Consider the following 11,814-nt stretch of genomic DNA (forward strand, 5'->3'; position numbering starts at 1 on the left):
CCACTCAGACTGGAAAAAGTTTTTACATGTGGCCAGATTCTTTTGTGGATCAGTGCTGCTCCTTTCAGTGGGGCTACACAAGGAATAAACTAAAACTAAGAGAATGATTTTGTGAGGAGGGTTATTTTTGTGGTATTTGTTTAATAGACTTCTTGACATTTTGGGTTTAGTTCAAACTTTGGCAATTTTCTCCTTGAGTTTGGTTTTGTTCCTGCTTTTTACCACTGCCTCTTTCTCTGGTTCCCTCTCTCTTGGCTTATTTCCCATCTGCTTTTGGGAAACCCAGTAATGAGGAGGGGAAGAAGCTGGAGTATTCAGCCTGGAAAAGCAAAGGCTTCAGGGAGACCTTAAAGCCCCTTCCAGAGCCTAAAGGGGCTCCAAGAGAGCTGAAGAGGGACTTTGGAAAAGAGATGAAGTGACAGGACAAGGGGGAATGGCTTCCCACTGCCAGAGGGCAGGGTTAGATGGGATATTGGGAAGGAATTCTTGGTTGTGAAGGTGGGGAGGCCCTGGCACAGGTTTCCCAGAGAAGCTGTGGCTGCCCCATCCCTGGAAATGTCCAAGGACAGGTTGGACAGGGCTTGGAGCAACCTGGGCTAGTGGAAGCTGTCCCTGCCCATGGCAGGGGGTGGAACTGGATGGGCTTAAAGATCCCTTCCAACCCAAACCAATATGGGAGCCTGGTGTGACTGAGAGCAGGATCTGGCTCTGATTACCCAGGTGTCATGGGAAGGTGGTGAGGTTTGGGTGCAGATGGGAATATGTTACTGTGCAGTAAATGGCATGAGCGATTCTCCCCATGGTGGCAGTGGTGATATCTCTTCAAGGTGTTGCTTCTGATGTCATCCAGATGACAGGCATTGCAGTCAGCTGGGATTGTGTGACTGAATGTTGGGGTCAGTCTCTAAGTCTTTAATTATTTTAAATTATGTGACAGAGAGATTGAATAGAATTTTAAGTTGACCTAAAATAATTAGAGGGGAAAAGGTACCATCTGACACTTTTCACCCACCCTTGTTCTTGTGAGAGTATCATCTGTCAGCAGTAGGGATTGGGAGATCTGGGCTTCACTTCTGAAGCAAGGTGTACATCCTTGCTCTGTACATTCCCTCAGTGAGAAGAGATTGTTGGAAAATATAATTCCTTTCAAACTAAGTAGTAATTCTCCTTCGAATTATATCTTAATAAAAAAGAGAACATCTTGGGCAGTCTCTGATTTAGACATACTGCCTTTTAAATCTGTCCTAATTATAGTGCTCGTCGCTTAACATTCATTTAATGAAGATCCTCATTTATATGGACAAGGTTGGCAAATAGGAATTAATGCCATTAAAACCCATGAGTCTCCCAAAGGAAACAAATCAAAAGCTCTATGAAGGAAATGAAACCTTACTATTTATAACAAGGCAAAGCACAGAATCACCAGCCATACATTTGTGTAGCTGGCTCAGGGCCCTGCAGTGGATCTGGTTTGGAAAGGACCAGTGCCACGCTGCAGGGACCTGCCCAAGGGCACCGCTCCGGCCGGAGCACAGCTTCCTTTGAGGACCTTCCACTCCAAGGGTCCAGTCTTGTAGGTGGACCTTGGCATTTTTCTTGGTCTTGGTTTCTGGATGAAGACCAGACCTCCTCTCATCAGCCTCAGAAATAATCACAATGGTTCATCAAGGCCCAAAGATACAGATGGAAGGAAGACATCACGCTTGTCTCGATGGATCTGCAAAAGTGGGGTTGATGCACATCTCTGCTTCTGTCATTTCACTGTATGCTGATATAGAACGCCTTGGTTTTAAGAAACACTGTCAGATTGTTTCCATAGGTGTTGGTTTCAACAGGCACAGGAGGTGGATGGTTCTCTGGCTCCTTAAGAACCTTGGTCATGCTGAGCGATGTTTCACTGGTGTTAGAGAAATTCAAGTGATGGCAGCGAGAGTGAGGTACAAGCCTAAGAGCCCTAAGGGACCCCTGTGACCCTCACAAATATCCCCTTACAGAAGGCTCCAAGTCTCTGGTGACCCAAGGACCCAAAGGAATGGCTGGAGCTGTGTCAGGGCAGGCTCAGGTTGGATCTCAGCAAAAGGTTCTTCCCCCAGAGGCTGGTTGGGCACTGCCCAGGCTCCCCAGGGCAGTGGGCACAGTCCCAAGGCTGCCAGAGCTCCAGGAGGGTTTGGACAACACTCTCAGGGACAGGGTGGGTTTGCTGGGATGTGTGTGCAGGGCCAGGGGTTGGACAGGATGATCCTTGTGGGTCCTTTCCAACTCAGGATATTCCGTGACTGTACGTTGTGTCAGCAGCTCAGCCGGTACCTGTTGGGGTGAGTGTGGTCAGTCCTGTCCTGAGGTGGGTCACAGTGTTCAATGTCTGTCAGTACACGTGTGATCTCAGACTTGGAGGTTCCTCTCAGCCTCTGAGTATCTCCCAGATAAAATCAATAATAATTCCCTGATGGATACATGGAGTCTATTCATGGTCAAGACCGTGGTTGTGTGAAAACGTTCTTTGTGTCTGACTGTGTAGGTTTATGCATATACAGATGTGTCTGTGTCTCCAGTGGGGAAGAGATAGTGACTTTACTTTGTATTTTGTTTTAAAATTCTGAGAGGATAGGGGATAAATTTGACAAGTTCCACTATTCATGTCAAGTTCGTAGAGTTTTATTCTGGAAACTAAAATGTCTTGTAGTGAATTTAAAATGAAATAATCAAAATAAAATGTAAAATAAAATGAAATAATAAAATAAAATACAGTGCAATAATTAAAATAAAATACAATACAATAGAATAAAATAAAGTGATACAATTTAATCAGAAGCTAAACTTAAGGAAAAATTTCATGAATATTGCAATGAGAAAAGGGACTGTAGATAGAACTTCCCCTGAAACCCAGATAAAATGTATTTGACACAGAATAGAACAACCAGGTGTGAGAAGACATGGGATAGATTTGTGTGCATTTGAAAAACAGCCTTAGGATTCATGACATTCATTCATCTTGGTTCAAAATGGGTGTTTGTCCCTTTTATATTTCCTTTTCCATATTTAGGTTTCTTCCTATTAATAGGACATAAGCAGATCCAAACTGAGCTCCCACATGCATGGAAGAGGATGGGCTGCAAGAGCAGGAATTGGCTCAAGTGATTACAATTCCTGTGTGAATTTACCTTCTGGTGAGGCATTGTAAGTTCCCATGGTTTTGGTCCCTGGAATGTGCTGTTCCTGGGATAGTGTGGCAGTGCTGCAGCCTCTTGTAGACAGTGCTCCACAGGAAAGGCACATCTCACATTCTTCCTACACATCCCTGCCTCTGTTCCTGCTTCAGGAAGGGGGCAGTGAGGATGTTTCAGAGTTTATTTATGTTAATACTTTGTCTTCTACACGGCATCCTGTCTCTTTGGGGCTATTTTCATCTTGTAAATTAACATGTTTTGCTTAAAGCATGGGTGAGAGCCAGATCACATCTCTGCTCCTCGCCTGACCTACTTATGGTGTCTTCAGAAAGCAGAATTGGGTCTCCCTGACTCTTTGCTCCCTCATGGAGGGCAGAGCCAAGGACCTGCTTGGGTATCCAGCAGCAGGGGATGGAGCTGAGACTGTGACCCAGTTCACTGCCACCCGCTCCTAATAGCAAAGGCAGGGGCATTGGAGAAGTGACCTGAATCCAGATGGAGCTGGGGCTTCAGAGTCATAGAACCACAGAATTGTTAAGTTTGGAGAAGACCTCTAAGGGTTTGGAAAAGACCCCTAAGTCAGCAGGGGCTGCAGAGGGAAATGATTCATCAGCAAACACACCTGAGCAAAGGCCACCACTGTTTCCTTGGTGAATTTCTTACCTTTTGTGAGGGGAGATATTGAAAACTAAAGCAGCAATTAGTGACTTGTAGCATGTTGAAGTGAGCATAGACACCCATGTGACAGGACATCAAGCTTTTCATGCTGCTCGTCATAAAGAGTGTTGTTTCCCTGGATTGGCACCCCAGTGTTTATGTATTGCTGCCTGCAATGTAGGGAACAGCAATCTTTGAGCAACTTGTTTTCATGGTAAAATGGAATCCAAGAATCACAGTATGGTTTGGGTTAGAAGAGACCTGGAAGACCAGGTTGTTCCAAGCTGCATCCAACCTGGCCTTGGACACTTCCAGGGATCGGGCAGCTGCAGCTTCCCTGGGCAACCTGTGCCAGGGCGTTGTGTTCTTGGGTGCTGTAGGGAAGGAACTGGGTTTAGGCTTTGGAAATCTAGAAATTTACCTGTGTCCCATGAGCACAGGCTTTTCTGAGCATGGTCCCTCAGGAGTGGCTTCAATACAACTAGACTGAAGCATAGATAAGTCCACCAGCAGCAGTTTTTGGTTGGTCAGCTGGAGTAGCCCTGGTGCCACTGCCGCCCACAGCCCCGTGCAGGCACTCAGGGCTCCAGGGTGGTTTGGTACCCACTTGTGATGGAGTTGTACACTCCATTATTGTCAGGGCTGCAAAAGCTGGGGTTAACCTTTGCAGATACCCAGTGGTTCTTCAAGCTCCTTACTTTCCAGAGTAACTTCTGGGACTGGTGGATTTTGAAGAGTTACAATGAACGTGTTCAACATTCAAGGTCAAATGTATCCCAATTGGTTTGGCCAAACTGTGAGAGATGAGATGTAGATCTGCATTGATTTATTAATAATAATTGTATGAATAAGTGAGAAGTTACTTGGCTATCAGATTTTTTTACCAGCTGTTCTGATGTCCCTTCAGAGTCCCTGGACACCTGACACACCCCAGTATGCCCTTGGAAAACAAGAGGCAAGATGTTTGCTCAAAGGATCCATCTTTCCTCTCAGGCCATCTGAGGACTTAGAGAGCAGAAGAGCTTTAAACCCACTGAAACACCTTCTTAAGAGCAGGGTGGTGGTGGCTTTCAAGTGACACAGGGAGAAAGCTTCTTGGGAAGGAACAGCTGGGGGTGTGTGGTCTGTCTGGAGAGAGGTTTGTATTAAATGAACAGTGTCCAAAAGAAGCAACAGAGATGGGGAAGGGCCTTGATTGGAAGCTGTGGGAGGACACTGAGGGCACTTGGTGTGTTCAGCTGGAGCAGAGGAGACTGAGGGGAGACCTCAGTGCAGTTCCAACTGCCTGGGCAGGGGCAGAGGAGGGGCAGGGACTGAGCTCTGCTCTGGGGGGACCAGGGACAGCAGCCAGGGAATGGCTGGAGCTGTGTCAGGGCAGGCTCAGGTTGGATCTCAGCCAAAGGTTCTTCCCCCAGAGGCTGGTTGGGCACTGCCCAGGCTCCCCAGGGCAGTGGGCACAGCCCCAAGGCTGCCAGAGCTCCAGGAGGGTTTGGCTGATCCTCTGGGGCACAGGGGGTGACTGTTGGGGATGGGCCTGTGCAGGGCCAGGGGTTGGACTGGATGATCCTTGTGGGTCCCTTCCAACCCAGGAGATTCTGGGATTCTGTGGCACAAGTAGTAAACTTCTTGGGGACTACCCTAGAGCAGGAACAGCTAGAGGTATGTTATCTGTTTGGAGGGAGGTTTGTATTAAATAAACAGTCCTTGCTCTCAGGATGTGATTTGGCCACTGCTCACTATTTGTCATTGCTCCTTAGGGGAGCAGAATCCCAGCTGTGGGCTTGCCCAAGGCCAGCAGAGCTGCTTCTGGCTCCCAGGGCAGTGCCAGGGCTGGGCTCCTGTGCTCTCCAGGCCCTGCCTGTGCTGCAGCTGCAGAAGCTCCAGGTGCAGCTTTACCAAAGAGATCCACAGGCTGTGGTTTCCCCCCTTCTCCCACCCATGCTCTGTGGTGCAGCAACAGCCACCTGACTGTTCCCCCTCCCCAGGAGCCCAGACCTGAGGGCAGGTTCACCCCTGGATGGGACACTGCCCCGGTACGGTGGGTCTGGTGGGGGAGGCTGTGTGGCCTGGGCAGTTTGTAATGTAACAAACAGGAACAAGGTGCATGGCACATGTGAACAGACCCCAGAGAGTCGTTTGGGTCCAGCCTCTGCAGCAAAGCATTAGTTGAAGCTGTTGTCTTGACATCCAGTATCTGCACAGGTCAGGAGGACCTGCAGGTGGCTTCAGCTACAGCATGGAGGCACTGCAGGTCATAAAGCGTGTGTATATCATGATTACACAAGTCTTAACTCCAAGGTGTAGGCAAATGTCTTATGGATATATGACCTTTAAAGGTCCCATCCAACCTAAACTATTCTGTGATTCTGTGATTCTCTAATTCAGATTGTGGAAAACCTCTAGTTTACAAGCTAAAAATGCCTTTTCTGGGGATGGTCTCAAGCATAAATCTAGAATGTGTGTTTTCTGTGAGTTTCCCTGACACTAAACGCCTTGTGTAACGATTTGTGGTTCCTAAGCATGGTGGAGGTTTAAATGCAAACCAGGAAAACAGAATTCTTACACAAGCTGATGTTTGTAAAGTGCGCTCTCAGCTCTTTCTGGAGGGTCTGTCGATTCCTGGGTGAGAGAGGTGATGTTGACTCTTGCATTGAGGAAGAACTTGGCATGAAAAGGAGAGACTGCAAGGCCAGAGGAAGGTGTGGATGGCAGGTTGGCTTGTGTTCACATCCCAGGCAGCACTACCATGACAAAACAGTATTGGGTTCACCAGGAACACTTTGACATGAAGCTAATACTTAAATCTGGATAGTTGTTAGGTGAGAAAATGGCTTTTCCATGTCAAGTTGTAATACCATCAAGTCATTGACACCCATCAAGCTGTAGTCAAGTAAATGGGACAGAACACTGAGAATCACTAAGTGTTCTTTGGGCAGGTAAATTGTATTCCACACTGGGGCCGTGTTAGCCCTGCTGTGACACCCAGCTTGGGTCCCTGAGGGGATATTCACAGAGTTGGGTTGAGGTTCCAGCTGTTCTGTGGAGCTCCAGCTGCTCTGTTGGTGCCGTAATGGATGTGCTGATGTGGTGTAACCACTGAGGGCTCTTTGGAGTTCAAACAGCTTTGAGTTTCTCCAGGGGTCAGAAAAAAGTCTTCAAATCCTGCATGTTCCAGGAATCCCTGGAAATCAATGTTTGCTTTTAACAGACTTTCAATCTGAAAAAAACCCGAGCCTGATGTCATAGGCTTAAATTTGCTCTATGGATGACATCAAGAAAATGTAAAGGACTCCACAGAGCAACCAATGTTGAGAAAATACTTTTAAGTTATTACATTCCCTAAATATGATATTAACAGAGGTACAGAGATGTTTTGGTCACAGCTCATTGTGACTGCAGCCCTCTTTCCCTGTGATAAATATGTGAAGATTGTGGTTCCCTGCATTGCTCTACCTGTTCTTAGGAAAGGAATACTAAATCAGTCTTGAGTTTGATATGTTATTGAGCACTTTAGTTACCTGGTATGAAAGCAGGTAACGCCGGCTGGTTCTGTGGCATCCAGGCATGCCCTGCACAGTAGAATTCCCAGCTGAGCAATGAGGGAAATTTCTCTGTCCTTTCTGCCCCAGGAGCAGACCAGAAAGACTAGACCAGCACCTGGAATGTGGCTTGTACCTTAAATGCATAGCTGAAGGAAAGAAAATGCAGCCAAACGTGTATGGCTCAGAGACTTTGAGTGTGAGCACCACTAATGAAAATCAGACCTGGGCTTCCAAGGGGCTTCAGAGGGGCTTTTAAAAATCACCCTCCTTTCTGCAGCGTTCTTCAGTGGCTCACTTCAAGACAAATACCACTTTTCCCGTTTTTGTTTTCCCCAATATAGTTTTTTATTGCTCCTTTTGGGGTGAAAAGTTACAATTTTTTCCCCAGGGTCAAACAGTTGTGTAGCATGCAATATATTTTAGGGACTCATATTCTTACCATCAATTAAGGAGAATCTTCTCTGTGGTATTTTGAGTTTTGGTAGAGGCTGAAGATGACATTTCTGCACCGAAGCCACTGGAGCAGTTCAGCATTTTATACCTATGAATAACAGGAACACAACCATATAGAAGCATAGAATCAGTCACAGAGTGGTTTGGGTTGGAAGGGACCTTTAAGCCCATCCATTTCCACTCCCTGCCATGGGCAGGGACACCTTCCACTATCCCAGGTTGTTCCAAACCCTGTCCAACCTGACCTTGGGCACTCCCAGGGATGGGGCAGCCACAGCTTCTCTGGGCAACCTGTACCAGGGCCTCACCAAATTTATAGTAAATAATTTCTTCCAAATGTTTAATCTAAACCTGCTCTCTTTCAGTGTGAAGCCATTCCCCCTTGTCCTGTCACTCCAGACCCTTGTAAATAGTCTCTCTCCATCTTTCTTGTCGGCTCTGGAAGGTACTGGAAGGCCACAATTAGGTCATCATGAAACCTTCTCTTTTCCAGCCTGAACAATCCCAATTCTCTCACCTTTCCTCCCAGCAGAGCTGCTCCATCCCTCTCATCATCTTGGTACCTCCTCTGGACTCTCTCCAGCAACTCCATGTCTTTCCTGTGCTGTTCCCCAGGGCTGGAGCAGCTCTGCAGGGGGGTCTCACCTGAGGGGCAGAGGGGCAGAATCCCCCCTGCCCTGCTGCCCACACTGGGGGATCAGCCCAGGGCACAGGGGGGTTCTGGGTGCTGGGTCATGTCCAGCCTCTCACCCACCAGCACCCCCAGGTCCTTCTTGGAAGGGCTGCTTTCAATCTGTTCATCCCCCTGCCTGGAATGATAGCAGGGGTTGCCCTGACCCAGGTGCAGCACTTGCACTTGATTTGTTGAACTGCCAGGGATTCCCATGGGCCACTGGTCGAGCTTGTCCAGGTCCTTCTGGATGGCAAGATGTAAAAAGCAAGTTACTCTTTGCTTTGCTTTGTAATGTGTTGAGATGGCAGAAACCACTGAGAACAGCAGGGAGTGGGTCAGGTCTAATGCCTCCAAAAAACCAGGGAGCCTTTTCCACCCCAACTGACCCACTCACAAACAGCAGGGGAGGAGGATCATTCCTAGTGTTCAGTGTAATAGGAACAAAACTATTACACCTCAGGGAAATAGATCCTGTGATAATGACCCCGGTTGCTAAATACGATTTGGTTCTGGTGTTTTTAAACTTGTTGTATGACTCAGGCATGAAGAATCTGGCTGTTGTTGATGACAGAAACCCATAGTTCTCTCAATGCAGTTTCAGTTCCCAATGGCTGCATTCTGTTTTTGTGCTTAGTTTTATTTTAGGTTTCCTTGCAGTTTGGGATGCTCCTTCTGAAAAGTGTCCAGCTCATGTTTTTAAACCTCTGCCTGTGAGTTTTGCTCTCTGGTGAGCTCAGAGCAGATTGCCAGTTCCAATAGGAGTAGCAAGCCTTGTGTCCCAAGCAGCCAATCATTTCCCTGAGTGGGGAGTTCTTGTTGTAGTTTGGGGCTTCACACCAGCAATGGGGCAGCTTATTCTCTTCAACACAGAGGGGCCAAGCAACTGCACTGGCCAGCAACATCCCTGCAGTCCCTTGAATGTTTGCAATTAAAAAAATATCATACAGCTGGCTTAACTGGCTGTAATGGATGTTTTCCAGTGAGATCCCGAGTTCACTCACTTTTACTAATAGTTTTATAGAGGTCAAGTAATTCCTGTTTTCTCCCAAAGGGGAATGCTCTGCTGCATACCACAAGTTTGGAAAAAAAATCACAAAAAATGGTTCAGCCAACCAGAGAGCCGAGTTTATCCAAGACAGCAGCTCATACAGTGGGCTGAAGCTCTGGGATGAAAAGGCAGGGAGAGCATCTCCTGGCTGGAATTGAACCCCATTGGCATTTCTCAGCCAGGCTGTAACAAGCAGAATCACTCTTTTCCTCTTTCCAAAGGGAAAAGGCACCTGCTGTGTAACAAGCTATTAAATTCCAGCAAATTGCAAACATCAGAGCGGGCACCATCCCCATGCCCCAAAGAATTCCCAAATAATGAACATGGGAGAAGTGGCCACGCATCCCACCCTGTGCCCCTGAGACAGCACAGCCCTCGCTCCGGGTGCTGAAAGGGGTGGTGTGACCAGGCTGTTCACATTCAAGAAAAGATGTACTGGAGGATTAAGGAGAACCTTTGAAGTCCTCCCTGAGTTCATCCCTGTTTGTACCCTTTTTCTCATTAGAGCCTGGATGTGGGTCCTGGGAAAGGCTGGCTGGGGGGCTGCTCTGGGGCTGGCACTGGCTCCCGGGGGCTGGTCAGGGTTGATGCCCCCCATGCTCTCCTGAACTGGGGGGCTGAATTGCACCCTGTGCACCTGCTTTGCACAGCACATGGCCAGGGGGAAGCTGCAGGATGGATATTGCTATGCCTGTTTGGAATCATGGAATTACAGAAACACTAATGTAAATTTTAGTTCAAAAAAGTAACTGTGAAAATGTGTGGAGTCAGATACCCTGAAAAGGTTGATGTCACCAGGAAAAGATGTATTTGTAAACACCCACAGGAGAATTTGCAGGCAGACAAACTGTGTCCAAGGAGGTTTAGGATGGATATTAGGAAAAGATTCTTCCCCCAGAGGGTGGTCAGGCACTGACCAGGCTCCCCAGGGCAGTGGGCACAGCACCAAGGCTGACAGAGCTCCAGGAGGGTTTGGACAACGCTCTCAGGGACAGGGGGGGATTGTTGAGGTGTCTGTGCAGGGTCAGGGGTTGGACTGGATGATCCTTGTGGGTCCCTTCCAGCTCAGGAGGTTGTGTGGTTCTGTGAAGCCTCTGCAGCCAGAGCTCTGTGTGGGTGGCACGACCCAACTCTTGCACAGGGCTGAGCATCCCCAAAGCCCCGAGCGAGGGTTTGTTCATTATAAGACAGAGGCCTCGAGGCTGGGGGCAGCTGTTGGTGTTACGGAGTACAGGGGAGAACTGAGTCAAAAAGCGAGCTCATTTTCTGGGATGAAAAGCAGTCCAAGCAACCCAAAGAACAGTGGGGATTTTCCCTGCTCTGTGCTCGTGTGCTGGTGAAGCTGCCGGGCTCTTCACGGGCACTGCGCAGGTGCCCCTCGGTTTGCAAAGGAGGCCTTTCCCTCTACATTTGTGTTTCTGTGAGCATTTGAGAGGTGACATAAAATCCTGGCTGTCCAGTACAGCTTGGGTTGTCTCTCATTTGGGCCTTAATTTGACATGTCCCATGCAGGGGGCCCTCACCCATGTGCCCACACCAGCACACTGGTTTTGTCTGCCATCCTTGGTCTTGGATATTCTCCAGAAGAGGCACTGACATGTGTCTCTCTGTTCTCCCAAATGACTCCCAAGCTCCTGCTTTGCTTTAACCCTAACTGACAGCAGGCTTCAGCTCTCCAAAATCCCTATTTTGTGAAAACATGTGACTGCTTAGATGAGACAAATCCTTCTGCTTAGGAAAAGGCTTGTCTGTTTGCTCTGGAGACACTGGTGAGCCCACAGGGGAGCCCTGGTCAGAGTTCACCCTGTAACAGCCACCAGGAAAACATCCCAGGAGAAGTGAACCCAGGGAACAGCTCATTTCATTGCTCTCTTCCTTCTTTCCCCTTTTCTGTCTTCTCTTTAACATCTCCTGTACCCGTGGTGTTGGCTGTTGCATTTCTGGATGCCGGGATGTGGACACAAGAAACTGCTGTCACTTAGCGTTGGCCTGGTGTCAAAAAGTGAAGCGTGAGCCTCTCCACTCTCCTGTTTTCATGCAGTACCCACAGCTTTGTTCAGGTGGTGGGGGCTTCTGGAACTGGACAGGTGTCTTCTGTACAAATGACACCTTGTTGTTAAGGAAGAGCCTTATTGTGCGACACACAATCAGTGACACACCAAGGAATGATACCAGTCGTTAAGGGATGAGGATGAGATCCAGTTAATCACTAATTATGACCTTTATTACCTATAAAAATGCAGTGATTTCTTCTGTGCTGGAGAAGGGAAGGGA

The 11,814-nt window shown here is 47.9% G+C and overlaps 1 protein-coding gene across 3 annotated transcripts in view; it reads left to right on the top strand.

Annotated features, from left to right (window-relative positions):
* The window catches only part of PHF2 (PHD finger protein 2), an 82,744-nt gene that overhangs the window by 23,604 nt on the left and 47,326 nt on the right, over nucleotides 1-11,814 (top strand). The window lies entirely within an intron of this gene.

This window comes from Corapipo altera, unplaced genomic scaffold (genome assembly GCF_003945725.1).
Source record: "Corapipo altera isolate COAL_440 unplaced genomic scaffold, ASM394572v1 124, whole genome shotgun sequence".
Classification (NCBI taxonomy): domain Eukaryota; kingdom Metazoa; phylum Chordata; class Aves; order Passeriformes; family Pipridae; genus Corapipo; species Corapipo altera.